The sequence below is a fragment of the Podarcis melisellensis genome (genome assembly GCF_964234715.1).
Source record: "Podarcis melisellensis genome assembly, chromosome: 2".
NCBI lineage: Eukaryota > Metazoa > Chordata > Lepidosauria > Squamata > Lacertidae > Podarcis > Podarcis melisellensis.
Window position 1 is genome coordinate 89584391 of NC_138529.1, and position 14185 is coordinate 89598575.

Here is a 14185-nt window from a genome sequence, read left to right on the forward strand (position 1 = left end):
GAATTAATCTCAGAAAAGCAATGCAGTAACTCAACCTTCAGAAACATTCCGCAGATGAGGGATGAGGAGAGCAGCTTTTGTATTCTCCTTTCATGGAAGTATAATCTCTAAAACAGATTCCCACAAATAACCCAATTGCAAATTGGGAATTACCATTTATGACTTTGAAAACCAGCCTTGTGGTAGGCCATGCATATTATAATTATTAGACGCATATAATTATGCTTATAAAGAATGCATAATTTACTCTTTTGCAGCCAAGAGATCCGGGATGAAGAAGCCGGGATATGAAGCATCTTTTCCTTTGATCAAAAATAGCAGGAGCAAAAACTGCCTTGCAGCTTATAGAGAAGGTTTTTTTTCTTAAGAGAAACAAAGGCAAGCAAGAAAATGCCTACTTTTGTGGCCAGTGGCAATAAAACCCAGCAAGAAAACTGGTGACAAAGATAGAATTTAATGCAGCTTTGCATGCTGAATACAATGCTTGTGTTGCATTGAATTGCGATCTTATATTCCATGGCCTTCTTTGCCTATACACAGCATAGTCATCAGCAGGGGGTAGCCAATATGGTTTCTCCAATGCTATTTTCCTAGAAAAAGAGGTGCCAGAACTCACCATGAACGCCTCCCTTGTTCTCTTATAATGGCAATAGCACCCACCTGAGAGGTGCCAGAACTGAGTTCCTGTGAGTTCCAGCTGAAGAAAAGCCCTGGGTTTCTCTGCAGATATTGTTGGACTCCAGGTCCCATCAGCCCCAACCAGCATGGCCAATGGTCAGGGAATATGGGAGTTGTAGTCCAACATCACCCAGAAGGCCTCATGTGGGCTGCTTCTTGCCTATGAGATTAGTGAAGCCTCTGGAGCTTTGGGAATCGCCCATCCCCAAGATTCAACAGAGCTTGTTGGCATAACTGGATATCCAGAATCTAACATCGGTATTAGAGAAGTGGTGTCCAGACATTATGCCTGAACAGGTTATGTAAACACAAGTTGGGGGCACATATGCCAGACCTGTCCAAAACATCTTCTTGTGCATGGCGCCCCCATGTGTTCCATGGCCACCAACATTCCTCAGATGAAAACAGGGACATTCTAATCTACATTAGTATCACTGCTTGAGCATTTCCTGATGGTCAGCATAAAAATTATTAGAGGAAAAACACAAAACTACAGTATTTTAAGCACAGAAGTCTTTGAATTTATATACAGTGGTACCTCAGGTTAAGAACTCTGGAGGTCCGTTCTTAACCTGAAACTGTTCTTAACCTGAGGTACCACTTTAGCTAATGGGGCCTCCCACTGCCACCACACCGCAGCTGCGTGATTTCTGTTCTCATCCTGAAGCAAAGTTCTTAACCCAAGGTACTATTTCTGGGTTAGTGGAATCTGAAGCGTCTGTAGCCTGAAGCGTATGTAACCCGAGCCAAAGTTGTATCTGCATAGCAGAGTCTGAGTGTATTCCCACTTCCAATACACACACAGACACACACACATAGCAAAACATTTGGCAAAATGCTGTAAATAAAATCTAATTCAATTTAGGAACACAAAAAGCAAATTGTTGTTGTGCACAGACTAATAGTTATGCATGGACTAATAATAGCTACAGGAGCAACAGACAAGAAGAGAATACAAACAAAAATCCATACATATCCCTGCAGATTTGGAGTGGAAATGACTCTGCATTTGTTACGTGCAGTTCCACACAGGAACAAAATGAGCATATATCACAGGGAAAGCAATTTTGATTCAGTGGCTCTTCTTGTAGCTCTTCCTCTGAACCTTCAGTTCAATGACAGGGCTGTTAGGAGATGTAGCAAAGTAAATATACTCCCAATCATGTCCCAACTAGCAAATATATTGATTTGATTTAAATCAACACCGCCGAGAATAAAGCTTTGCTTGAATGTGATTCCATCTGACACTCACCAATATTCCAGGTGTAGGAAGCAATTTAGTTAGCAGCTCCCTCTAGCAGTCTCATTGCATAAACTGCAGGGAGATGGAAGGCGGGAAATCACTTGCAGCTATAAGCAGGCCACAAACAAGCTGTGACAAGTGCCTGCCACAGAACCTCCTTCCTCTACCAGGACCGACATGAAATCTGTGCAAATAGCAAATACACCTCCTACAAACTGCATTCTTCAAGCTTCTTTCACTCACATCTGTTTTGCACATCTGCTGAAATATTTCTGAAGGTGGCTTTTCTGTTCGTTCCTTTGTGAAAGAAAAGAAGGAGCAGAGAGGGTTTAAGAAAGACAGTGGGAAAGAAGACAGAGAAAGAGAAGGGTGAAGTATCTCATTGTCTAGAAAGGATATTTCCTGGTTCACACTATGAAGCCATTTTCAAATGTCCCCTAGGATTGAAATGAGAGCTGCCCATAGAGCTCAGTGATTAATCTGTTTAATTATTGTCTTCCTGCTTAAGTCTGTGGAAAGGTATGGCAACTTCAAGGCCACTGATTCGGGGTTTGTTAGGCTCTGCATTTTGGGGGGGAATGCTGGAGACCGCATATTCAGAATGTCATGTGATGCCTGCAAGAACTTAGGTCCACCAGGAGCCACAAATAGGCTCTGTCCCACCAGGTAAGCCACTCCACAGGGCCATTGCTTTGTTAAGTAGAAAGCTACATGTGTGGCTGCATGCTCTTGCATTTGGCTTTTGGAAGAGGCTCGAATCAAAAAGGCTATCAGTGGCTCCTAGCCATGATGGCTATGTTCTACCTTCACTCACAGGCAGTATCTCCCAGCTGCTGGGAATCACAAGGGGGTAGAGGGTTGTTGCACTCAGGTCCTGTTTTGGGACTTTCCATGGGCAATTGGTTGGTCACTGTGAGAACAGGATGCTGGACTAGATGGGTGCAGCAGGCTCTTCTTATGTTCTTTTTGTGGGAGAGGGGAGATATGGACATGGAGGAGCAGGTGAAGAGGAGGAGGGGACGAAGGAGGGGGAGAAGTCAGGGACTGGGCAGAGGAGGAATGGTGGAAACTGCCTCCCCAGCCAGACAAGAAGGAGACAGTTCAGAATTACAACAGGGTTTTGAGGGAAGTCACAGCTCAGAGGCAGATGAGGGGGAAAGATGGGAAATGGGAGAGGAGGAAGAAGAAGCACCAGGGGAGAGACAGCTGACAGACTGCTTTAGAAAGCTCTCCCAAAACATGGCAGACATTGAAAATAGGAGAGCAGAGAGCTCAAAGGCAAAAGGCACTTTTCAGCACCCGTAGCAGTGACTCATGAGGAAGTGGGAGGAGACAGAACAGGTGGGGTTTCACTCGGAGCAACACCATTACTCCAAAAGGCTGCATTTCTCAGCCTCTCTCTGTGAATAGTGAATAAATGGGATTGGTAAGAAATTTCGTTGACTTATCTGTTCCTGGCTACCTACTGTGGGGGGGAGGGGGGATCTTCTGACGCCTGACAGCAGGAGAGAAAGAACTGATAAAGTATCTTAAAATGTTCAAAGAGATAAGTATTATCCCAGCAAACCTTACAACAGCCTTGAATATAGCAAATGTGTACGATTGACCCTGACTTCCTGACAACCAGAATTGGAGAGTGTAAGTTGGGATGCAAGAAAATGGAACCAGCCAAAACATCGTGTGGAAAACTGAAGGTTTTCAAATGAGTTGGCTTTCCCTGAGCAATGCTGCATGTGTTCCACAGGCTGGATTTCCCCACACTGCCCCCAAATTAATTGTGGAGAACAGGATGTGTTTTTGTTTTCTTTCTGTTTTGGTAAGACAAGAATAGAAGAGCCCTACTGGAGAAGACTGAGGGAGAATCACGTCCAGCATCCTGTTTTAACAGTGGCCAGCCAGATGCCTATGATGCCAGCGTGGTGTAGTGGTTAAGAGTGGTGGAGTCGTAATCTGGTGAACCGAGTTCGCGTCTCCGCTCCTCCACATGCAGCTGCTGGGTGACCTTAGGCTAGCCACACTTCTCTGAAGTCTCTCAGCCTCACTCACCTCACAGAGTGTTTGTTGTGGGGGAGGAAGGGAAAGGAGAATGTTAGCTGCTTTGAGACTCCTTCAGGTAGTGATAAAGAGGGATATCAAGTCCAAACTCTTCTTCTTCTTCTATGGGAAGCCCACAAGCTACCTTTGGGGTCCATCTGGATACAAAGCTTAGCTAGAAATCATATATAAAAAAATTAAAACCCTCTTGTAGGTGGGGAAGTGAGGCTGTAGGGAGAAGACCATCTGCACATTGTTGTTTTAAACTGGCTTTTTCCAATATTTGCAATATAGCATAAATTATGGGCCATTGTCTGAAACTAATGTATTTTAAATGTGAGTTTCCGTTTCAGATTTTTCCCCAAGGAAGAATTCCAGCCTCTTAGTTTATGGTTCCAATTCCTCATTAGCCTGTTACACTGAATTACAGGTACATTCCAGCCGGAATTCAAGTAGATCAACAGGACTACTGCACAGTGACACCAGTAAAGAATCTGTGTCCAATTTTCGGTCCTTACCCCTTTTTAGGCTGGAAAAAAACACAAATAGGACCTCCCTGTGACTGGGTGTTCATTCAGTTCTCATGTGCATACAATCCATGCACTGAGGAGAGTACATGCATTGTGGAATTAAATAAAACCCATCACAGACTTAGCAATGTAGGAACTAGGCTAAAGTGTGCATTATCGAGTGCAGAGATGCATCATGTGATACATCTACGCATGAACCAAGCAAAAGTCTCATTTCAAAGATGAAAATTTGGGAACATTGGAACCTAGGAAGCTGCCTTATATCGTTGATCCATGGTTGACACCAACTGTAGGAGATGAACAACTGCAAGAAAAAGAAAATGTTCTATCTGGAAATGCCAGGGATTCAACCTTGGAATGGAAAGCAGGTGCTTTTCCACTGAGCTCTGCAAAATGTTCAACCTTCAAAAAGTCCAAGTCAAATTGTGAACCTTCTGACTTTCCAATTTTGGGGTGGGGTGTGGGGGACTTCATTCAGCTCCAGTTGATTCCCTCCTAGGTGATAAACAAACTAGGCAGGTATGTGGACACACAGCACACTTGATGCTCTGAAAATAGGGGGGGTGAGAATGAGTAGCTCATTTCTGTGGCGTGAGGGGAGGGGGATCTTCCAAAGTATGAGCTTTTCTCTGAATCTATCCAAATTAAATCTTTATACCTCCATCCGTTTCCATGGAGACATGCCAATTTCTGCTAGCATGACAACAGAAAAGTTCAAATAAAAATGCATAGACCATTTGTCAGTTTCTAGTATATACTCTGGAATATGTTCTGTTCCCAGTGTGGCTACGGTATAATTGTCCTCATTAACACGGTGTATTTTAGTAATGGGAATATAATTGCTAATGTTTATAAGACATATAATCTCATTACCTCCAACCTTATTGGTATTCCTTAGCATTAGCCTCTATGCTATGTATTCATTGTGCCTCTCCTTGAAATACATAAACATTTCTCTGTTCCTCGGCATGCAGACATTAAGACATGTTGCTAGCTTTCTGGCAGATATCATGGCTCATCAGGGAGACAAGGCTGCCGGCCTTGTTTTTAATACATTTAATTTACCGTTTTTGAAACAGAGCCAATATGCAGAAGGATGACGCCACAGTGTAATTATCTTGTAGTGCTCCCGACACTCCAGTTAAGAAGGAGAGAAATGACAAGGTCATAAAGTGCCAAGAAAACACATTTGTCCACTAGAGGGAAGAAATGAAATCCAAAGCGGTCTCACACTTATACCAAGCCAGTGGCATTCCAGGGTCTCAGGTGGAAGTCTTTCACAACACATTCACTTGCTCCTCTTTTAATTGAAGTTGCCAGGGATTCACCCTGAGATCTTCCATGTATACATTGTGTTTCCACTTAGCTTTTCAGATGAAAAACTGAGGAGGAACTGAAACAAATTCAGGAAGTACTCAGCAACCGTTGAACATATAAAGCAGGGCCTGCTGGATCAGGGCAGAAGAGGAATGGTGGAGACCACCTCCCCAGCCTGACACTTCAAGGAAGGAGGAAGAGGAAGGCAGTAGAGATCTACAACCAGGGTTTGAGGGAGGCAGGAGCTCAGACACAGGCGAGGGGGGAAGCTGGGCAATCATGGGATAGCCGGAAAAACACCCAGCTGACACGTTGTCATTAGAAAGCATTCCAGACCCTCCATCTCCCAGAAGCCAGTGAGCCTTAAAAGTAGGAGAGCAAAGAGCTGAAAGACAGGGGGCACGTAGCAGCAACCGTAGAAGTGATGAATGGGGAAGTGGGGGAGTCAGGGAGTGGAGATTCACTCAGGACAACGCCATTATCCAAGAGGCTGGGTTCTATAGCCTCTCTCTGTAAAGATTGAAATTAAAAAGGATGGTAAGAAACTTTCCTGGTCTTTATATTTTCCTGGGAGCCAGTGACAACATCCTGTCACCAGTGGACCATCTAGTCCAGGATCCTGTTTCTCACAGTGGCCATCCAGTTGCCTATGGGAAGCCCACAAGGAGAACCAGAGCACAACACAACAACACTCTCCCAATACTGCTTCCAGCTGTGGAGGTGGAACATATCCATCAGACTTAATAGACAATAGTAGCTTCTCCTCCATGAATTTGTCTACTCGTCTTTTCAAGCCATCCAAGTTGGTGGCCATCAGTGCCTCTTGCCATGTGGAAGTGAATTCCATAGTTTAACCCTACACTGGTTGAAGAAATACTTTCTTTTGTGGGCCCCAAATCTCCCAACATTCCACTTCATTGGTTGTCCCAGAGTTCTAGAAATGTGTCAGGGGGGCACATTTCTCTCTTCACCATAATCACCACTTCACACCCGTTGACGTTTTTATGGTCTTTATTTACAAGTATTTACAAAAGGCACCCAAGCTAATCACCGTCAGTCCAAGTCTGATTCAGATACTGCCAATGGCTTTCTCCCCCACCTCCAGCACCTAAAGTGTGGGAACTTTACGACTCTCCTTTGACCCTGCCTCTTTTCCTCACGTGAGCAGATGTAAATCTCCCTCTGACTCCGAGCTTAACCCAGGTTTCCCGGTTCATCAGCCACTTCTTCCTGGTTTCTTGCATTTACAGACTCTAAGACTTCACTGCTGGGCCCTGCTCCCCCCCTCCTCTCCAGACACACATTCCTCTGCTGCTTCCGATCCTGGCCCAACGCTCTTTCCCATGTCAGGGAACTCTGAGCATTCTGACTCCTCCCTGACACTATGAGAGAAATTTCTTCCTATCCACTTTATCTATATACTATGCATAATTTTAGACAATTTTGTCATATCACTCACTACTAAACTATAATGCCTCAGGTGTTCTGACCTTCCCTCATAGGTGAATTGCTCCATCCCCTTATCAACAGGTTTCTTCATTAGTCAGCATATTGAAAATAAGCGACTGAACCTGAAACTTTGCTAAGCTTTCATCTGCTATTTGAGACAAACAACACCCCCATATGGTAGAAGGGTTGGGTCCCTTCTAGAAAGTGCTGTAAACAAAAGTGATGTTTCTTTCACATGTGACTCAGAGCAGCACAACAAATGTCAGTGACTCTGTAGACCTCTTTGCAATGAGCAAAGGGTGACTTCTTATGATTAGTTAGGTCCCAAAGATGGAGACACGCCAAGTGGGTGGGTGGAATTTAAGTGACTTTGCAGCATCAAAAGGATGGAGCAGGCAGAATTGTCTGCTTAATGGGAAATTTAGCCCTTTTGGCTTCTAATATAAGCCCAAATATGTCACTGCAGCTTAAACAGATGGGGATGGCAAATCAAACAAAGGGAAATGGGTGTGATTCATACTTATAAAGAACTTCCTGCAATTTTATTGCCCAGTTGGTACATAAATTCATATAATCAAGTGTTGGGTTATAATTCCAAGAAATAATGTTCTCTTGAGGGGAGATTTTAATGGAGAAAAGATTTCAAACACTCATGTTGAGGAGATATGGATAGTCTGTTTCCATTTGAAAATGACTTTTTGGGTTCCTTTGCACAGGTGTCAGGCTTCGGAGAATCAGCTTCCTTCCCCATGGCCATAAATGAGCAGATCAAATGAAAGGGAATGCTTACCAGTTAGTTTCTTTAATAAACACAGCGAAGGACAAAAGAAAGCATCTAACCAGAATGGCAGTGCTCCCAACTAAGGTCACTCCCCTGCCCCCCCCAATCATCCCTGTTAATCTACGTCACGCCTACGTCTTGTAATCTGAGCTTGGAGCCACTGTGTTTTCTGTTCTGACACTTTCTGAGCTCTCCGGGACTTTGGGGAAGGGGGGTGGATACTATCCAGAGACTGTGAATCTATTCTATTCTCTAGAATTCTCTCTAGAATCTATGCTCTCTCTTCTAGTGTTTCTTCTGCTAGCTGTTCCCCATTCAGTATTTCCCAGCTTCTGCCTTCTGAACTATGCCCCTCTGCAAGCCACTGTTCCAAATCTACACTGCCCTTCTGCTTCTGGGAAGATTCAGGATCAGGAGGAGGGGGTGGCTCCCACCATTCTTCCTCAGTGCAGCCCTCCTCAGCACGGTCCCTGACAACAGGCCTCCATTGACAAGGGAACTCTTCTTCCATGGTGCAATCCCATGCTAATGAGCAGTGTGGTGAACTATTTCAGCCTTGTGGGAAGGACAATCAGATGGGGGTTTTCCACACAACTGGCATTCCAAAGGAAGGTTGGATGTCAACCAAGTGGGGAAATTGCAGGTGTGATGTTCACAGATTCATTCACTCCCCATGGAGATTTATCATGCACCCTTGAAAAGGTGCAGAAGATGATTGCAATGCAACAGAAGCAGGCTGGGGAGAGGGAGGAGAGGGAACATACCTGCCATGAAGAAGTAACTGCAGCAATATTCCCTTGCCCACATCCAGTTTGAGATACATAATTGACTGTTAGCCACAGAAGGTGGAGAACATGAACATACTCATTCACAACCCTCTGCAAACAATGTTGTGCAGTCAGATGACATCACGTTTATAACATGATTTATAACATGCACTTAAGGAAAAAGTCATAGAAAATGGTCTCAAGGAACAGTATATTGGGGCTGTAAACAGCTGCAAAGATGTGAAATAGAGCTAAGAGTGTTCAGGGTCCTTTTTGAACTGTTGCCTCTAAAAGGTTTACATGTGAAAATTCAGTGCAGCACTAGTTGGAATTGCAATGTTGTTCATAGGAACATAGGAAGCTACCAAGTTTGACCACTAGTCTCATCTAGCCCAGTTATGTAGTTATGTAAGTAACTATATAAAATATTATGTATAAATTTTATATAAATTATATATAAATATATAAAATATTGTAACTATATAAAATGACACTGACTGGAAGTGGCTTTCTGGAGTTTTAGGCAGGAGTTCTTTCCTGCCTTACCTAAGATTCATTTTTAAGCAGTAGAGTTTAATTTTTTATCAGGCTAAGTAGACTGTTGGTACTAGTAGTACTAGTAATATAAAAAATGAATATTTGGGATGAAATCCTGGTCAAGAAAGTCAGTCAGGTCTGCTGTAGATATTGTGAATGCTCCCTGTCCTCATTTGGCACATTAATATAATTCATGTAGGTCATTAGAACGAAAGCTTATTTAGCTTTCACAACCTTCCTTTAAGAATATGTTTTAGTGTGGGTGTGCGTGCAATGCTGCCATAGTTCACATCAAACTGCAAAGCAATTTGCTAAAATATGCGATCAAGCATACCTCACTTTATTTTCACACAAACAGGTGCATTTAAAAAGATATTTTATTTGTTTGAAATTATGGGAGGTGCAGTGAATTGCCCCTCTAGAAAAGACAGTTAAAGAAGCTCAATAGGGAAAGGGAAAGCTTTCACCAAGTTTTTGAATGTGCCAAACAGACACCAAGTCTCCACACAAAATGGCCACCTCCTGAAGTTGTTCTTCTTTTTAAAAAATAAAAAATAAACAACAAAGTGGCCCACAAACCTTGAAGATGCTTTCATGTTTTGATGTTTTCGCTACAACAGATGTAGCAGAAGGCAGAAACGCCAAACTATCAAAGAACAGCCTGTCAGACAAAGCAAGAAAAATTCTGATACATTAGCTATTGAATACTATATGTATTTCAAAAAGAGAGAGAGAAATCTTTTTGGGTTATGACCACTTTGTGACTACTCCAGTGATGTACAGAGAAATAGCGCATCATTTGCATCTTAGGCTTTTTGCGAAATGATGTCCATTTCCAAGCAGAATAAAATGAACATCAAAATTCTGCCGCTCAAATGACCCTGTGATAGTGTCATTCATACAGTATTTGTATGTTGTTGATACATAATTCATAATGTATATAGAAAGTTGAGGATTTTATGCAGATGATACACAGAGAACCACTACTTTGGTGATGAAGGAAGTGTCAAAAATGTGATGGCATTTAGATTATAGTTTTAGACATTACAGTGCAATGCCATTTGCTTCATGAAATATACAAGCAATGCCTATTTGTGATTGCTGCCAAAATAGCCATTTTCATCCTAAGAGCTCAGTGTGGCCTGCCTGTTTATATAACCAAATAATCTTCAACCATAGATGCTTAAATATCAGTTTTAGATTTTTATATGCAATTCTTATCCCAGTATAATCATTGTTTTAAGCTTCTTTTCAACAATATTCAGAAATTAACTTGTCAACAGCTAACAAACTTCCTTTTCACTTTGTATATTGCAATGATCTGGGGAACAGCACCTTTAGGGAAATTATGCCACCCATTCTTAAGGATGCTGGGGAAGGTTTGCATTCATTGAAAAAACATCCTTTCCTCCATACTACTGCATAAACTAAACCATTGTGGTGGTATTCTCCTTGTTCCAGATGGCCTCCAGTGATCCCAGTAACTGAGAATCATATCTGCTTTTACCTGCCTAGCTCTGTTCTTGGGTATTCCTCCTGGTCACACTAAACTGTGACAGAATGTTGGGACCTGGCTTTTAAATACTTAGATAAGTGTTTTAAACCTCAAATAAAATAAGTGAAAACAACCAGGCTCACAGATCCTTATGGTATTTTATGGATAACCTTTACAACATACTGGCCCCAATATGCCATGATTAATTGTGAACTGCAGCTCAATCCGGTTCAGATATGAGTCTCAATTCAATGCAGTGAAATTTACCACCAGGTAAGCAAGAACATGATTGCTTTTTGGATGTAACTATCATTGAATACATTAAGATTTAAAATAAGACATGCATAGAATTGTTCTTCAAGTCTCACTGAAATCAGTGGAGCAAGTTTGTTGTGATTAACTTAACTCTCATTGCTTTCAGCTAGTTATAGGATCAAACTAGATATTAAACCCCATTGAGGGCAATTTACTCCCAACAGCCACTTTTCCTTCCTTCAGATAAAGCATTCTAAGTCCTAAGGTCCCACCAGGTAGTCTCTGAAGGGAAGAGTCAATCTGAGGCCCTGAGGATCCTTGAGACCTGAAAAGGGGCATTTCTGACATCACCATCACTTTCCATCTCTATGCTGTTATTTGGGGGGGTGCACCCCAAAGAACCAAAACTCTTCAATAAAAAGATGTTACCTACTCCCCGATAAATATACTATTACAATAAAGGGTCTAGCAGTATTTTGTTTCAAAACATCGTATCAAAACCAAACGAGCAATTCATGTTGATAATATTAACATTCTAATGTTTACATTCATTATAAAATAAGCAATATGAATCATTAAAACACATCTCAGTGACTTTTATTTATCAGTGGAAGTGCTATCATGAAGAGCTTCCATGGGTTGTGTTGAAAGACTCTGCCGACAGAAAGAGTTTCCTCCAGTGCAAGGTGTCTTCCACTGATAAAAGGACTCCTTCCATAATATGAAGGGCAGGGAAAACCTTTGGCTCCATCCCTTGATGTCTAGTGTACCTCCTAGGTAGCCAGACCAAGACATTTCTACTAATATCAAAATGGTTCTTTGGGACCAGGATTCAGCACATCCTTAACACTGGCTATCTTTTCAAAACCTGCCCTTCTTCCCTCTCTGGAGTAAATCCCCCACACATTCCCCTCGCTTGCTTTAACCAGTGGTTTTTTTCTGGGGGCACAGTTTGGCCACATTGAGTGCCAGTATTTCAATATGAGTAGGAAAATGAGAGTACTCCTAAACATGTTTTTTGACAAAACACTGGCTTTAACCATGGTTTAACTTAACTTGTGACACTAACTATGGTCAATGTTCACCAGGGTTCCATCTTAATTATTATTTGAATCCAGGGTTTGAAGTAGGATTTGTACAATCAAGCTAAGAGTTAAAATGATAAAACAACAGCATCCAAGTATATTTAAGAAGAACTACAATGGCAGCAATAGAAATCCTTCCATTTTCTCTGCACATTGAAATGGCATGTGCACTGCATTCTTTGAGGCTTCACAGACAGGAGCGCAGTGGTATTAAATGTTCAGCCTTTCTGTCTGCGTGGTGTGTGGCTGTGAGAGTTTGAGAACAGAATCTTGAGCCTCTCTTCATCTCTCTTCTGAATTGTCTTTCTTTGATGTTTATGAGCTGACCTCATAAAGAGTGAGGAATGGAAAGGATTATACAGCATGACAATGAACAGCAAGGCAAGTCCACTGCATATAAAAGCGCAGTGAATATTTTGTACATGATACAAATAGACCCTGACACTTTTGGAATATTTTAAGTTCCGTCTATCATTCAGACTGTTGGCTTGTCTACTCGCTCTTGTAAATAAGAAAGCCAGTGATCTTGCCACATCTTTGCCTTGCGGTTTCCTTCTGATTCTGGAATGGCATATTTGGATGTGTGCAGATGGGGTGGGAGGGGAAACAATAAATTCTTTCTTTTGTATTTGATAAGCTTCAGAAGATTAACTCTTCTGCAGGTTATTTCAGTAGATATTACCACAATCAAAACACAATTTTCTTTTGTGATGGTTATGACATTTCTGTGTCCCAAACAAAAATATCTTGCCATGGCATATCATTTTAATTTCCTCTTGTATTCATAAATCAAGTTTTTTGTTTTCAAAAGCCTGCTACTTGCTATCTAAACATATATTTTTTTATATCCAATGTGACTAATTTTTCACAGAGAGCGATGCGATATTCTAACCCTCATGTAATAGTAAAATGAACTGAACGATTTCTGTGCAATTACAGTCAAAGTTGTGGACTGTAAATAAGTTGTTGCTGAAACTTCTGGGCCAAAACAAAGTTGGAGTAGGGTGTCCTGCACTGTTTTTGTTTTTACATAAAAGCAGCAGTTGGGTGGATCCACGATGATTCAATGTTACAGCCTGTTTAACCCTTGGCCTCCCTCTGTTTTACCAGTTCCCACTGAAGCCACAATTAGCCTTGCTGCAGAGTGAAAATATATAGGCAATTATATTTTTCCCCATTACAAGCTTTGATGGGAAAAGGAATAAGACTGGAAAAAAGATGGATGAACACACCTGTGATGAATGCAGCTCGTGATTGGAGGAAGAATGTGTAGAGACCAAGGCAGCGGTACCAGTTTTAAGAAGTATTTATTAATGCCATTTATTCAAGACATCTCATCCATATAGCACATCCACACATTCTTGGCAGGAATATAGTTTGATTGTTGCTCTGTCAAACAAAGTGTCCAGCTTAGCAGTACAGAGAAGTGGTGGAATGGAGCAGTTAGGATCTCCATTCTGCCCCTTGGGGGTGCTGCAGAGGTCCCAACCCAAAGGTGGATGGTCTGCAAATTTCTTACACTCTCAGCTGAGTCTTCTGCTTATGTGGCACAGCAGTCTCTGGATTGCAAGACTAATTTGGAAAGTTTTCAGGTGGCAAGACCCTAACATAATCTTTCCAACCTTGATCTGAATGCCTCTTGGTCTCAGGACTGAAATACATTTCCTGGCTACATGTCTCAGAGGTCTTTAGGATCTAGCCACATGGGCACTGCTGTTCTGAAATGTGCAAGTTCCTTTCCCAATGAAGGTTGCTTTCCCTTAGTCTGATGTTTTGCTTGAAATGTATTCCTGTTTGCAGCCACTGGTACCTCGACCTTGCTTTTCCTGTTCTGCCAACCACCTTTCCAAAGGTCCACTCACCGCTCTCTCATTCATGCAAGTTATAATTGATTACATTGCACATGGTAAGAATAAGAGTATACGAGAGTATATTCACAAAATCTTCAGATGCATTTTGCAAAATAATACCTGACTTAATTTTGGTGTGTGATGCCCTGCCACAGTGCCACTAC